Source organism: Ascaphus truei, chromosome 2 (assembly GCF_040206685.1).
Source record: "Ascaphus truei isolate aAscTru1 chromosome 2, aAscTru1.hap1, whole genome shotgun sequence".
In the NCBI taxonomy this organism is placed as follows: Eukaryota; Metazoa; Chordata; class Amphibia; order Anura; family Ascaphidae; genus Ascaphus; species Ascaphus truei.
Window position 1 is genome coordinate 279,685,922 of NC_134484.1, and position 2,179 is coordinate 279,688,100.

The 2,179-nt window shown below is 40.2% G+C and overlaps 1 long non-coding RNA gene across 1 annotated transcript; it reads right to left on the minus strand.

Annotated features, from left to right (window-relative positions):
• Nucleotides 1–269: 269 nt before the first annotated feature.
• Nucleotides 270–1,418, minus strand: LOC142488663 (uncharacterized). The gene is made up of 2 exons (XR_012799567.1): nucleotides 1,304–1,418; nucleotides 270–510 (listed from the first exon to the last, which is right to left on the minus strand). It is a non-coding gene; the product is annotated as an uncharacterized LOC142488663 (long non-coding RNA).
• Between the last annotated feature and the right edge of the window lie 761 nt (nucleotides 1,419–2,179).

The following is a 2,179-nucleotide window of genomic DNA, read 5'->3' on the forward strand; positions in this document are numbered from 1 at the left end:
GGAAGCACCACCAGGGAGACCCATCATCTCTGGGATAGGCTCGCTCACGTCGCGACTATCAGAGTATATAGATGGCTTCCTGCAACCATATGTTGCGGAGATGCGGTCTTACCTTAGAGATACCACGCAAATTCTTAATATATTGGAACAGATAGTCTGGCAAGAAGACTATAAAATGTGCACTTGTGACGTAACTTCATTATACACATCCATAAAGCATGACGATGGAATCGAAGCCATCAATAGGACAATAACAAGCGATAAAACGGTTAAAATAGAACAGCAACGCTTTATTTTAGAAAGTATCAATTTTATTCTTAAACACAACCTTTTTAATTTCGATGGAACCTACTTTTTACAAAAATGTGGTACAGCGATGGGTACGAAATTCGCACCAAGTTATGCCAACTTGTTCATGGACAATTGGGAGACCGACACCATCTGGTCGGACCATGATTATGGTGCGGATCTCGTCCTGTGGCGAAGATACATCGATGATGTGTTCTTCATCTGGAAAGGCAGTAGCGAAAACTTGAATCACTTCTTAAATTACATTAACAATAATGAGAGAAATTTGGCTTTCACGTCGTGTATAGGAATTAACTCAGTAGACTTCTTAGATCTGACAATCTATATAGAAGACAATACACTTAAGACCAAAACTTTCTTCAAAACAGTAGACTGTAACAATTACTTACTCAACACAAGTTGCCACCACAAAAATTGGTTAAAGAACATACCCCCAGGACAGTTTCGCAGAATTAGGAGAAACTGTAGCGATGATAATGTCTATAGGGAGCAATCCAATATACTTAAAAACCGCTTCATTGCTAAAAACTATGATAACGACAAAATGGATATAGCAATAAGAGATGTAGGGAAGCTCAAACGTAGTGAAATCCTCAAAACGAATCCACCAAAGCCCAAAGAGGAGTTCAGCATAGCTTTTTTAACACAGTACAGCCAAGATGCAGGAAGCATACAACAAATTCTGAATAAACACTGGCATCTCCTACAAGGAGACCCCACTCTGAAGGATTATCTTCCAGGGAAGCCGAAAGTCATCTATAAGAGGGCTGACAATATCAAAAGAAGGTTAGCACCAAGCCTTTTTAGGCCAGAAAATAGTGCAACAGGCCATGATCCCAACTGGCTACAAAAAGTGAAAGGTTTCCATAGATGAAATTCTTGCAAAGCATGCAAACAGGGAACCAAAGAAAAAATTCAGTTCATCTCTAAAATAACAGGAGAACAGTTTAAAATCACCAGTTTTATCAACTGTAAATCAGAATTCGTAGTTTACCTTTTAAATTGCCCCTGTGGACTCCAGTATGTAGGACGTACCAGTAGACCACTACGGGTACGCATTCTGGAACACCTAGGGAACATTAGACGCAAATTAATGACACATAGCGTCTCAAAGCATTTTGCACTACATCACCAAGGAGACCCATCAGGCCTTGAATTCAGGGGCATCGAAGTAGTCCCCCCTCATTGGAGGGGAGGGGACAGACTGACATCTCTATCGCGAAAAGAAACTTTTTGGATATACAAACTGAAAAGCCTGGCACCTGCAGGCCTTAACGTAGATATAGACATTGCAGCCTTTCTTTGAACACACATTGATCTGTTTCCATTCCCCTCTTTTTTTAAAGTTCTTTTTTAAAAGTCCTTTTTTAAAAGTCCTTTTTAAAAGTCATTTTTAAAAGTGACTTTTCGCCGCTAAGTGCATGACCCCCATAATATCTGTACGTGAAATATCACTAAATTGGAAAAAAATATCTTCATCATTTAGCAAACACAAAATATGCGTACCCCGGCACTGATATATGATATTTTGTCCAAGATATTGCAGTCCAAAAGAAAGTCCTGGGTATAGGGCGAAATCTGGAGTGGACTGTTGGAATAACCAAAAGAAGTCCTGGACAGATTAATGGATCCCTGTGAGGTATCTCCAAGGGTAATCCTGAGAAATAAACAGAGGACACACCAATTGCACAGTACCTAAAACAGGGACATATAACTAGAACATAATAGACCCTACTCACAAGAAATTAATCTTGCTCAGACCGGGGAGAGAATCTGTTCTTGTGCCGTGTCTTCACCTCGATCTTCCACGGACCCCACATGGTCTGACCGGATGATTTCCCTTCAGATGATCCTCAAAATTCACAGGTTA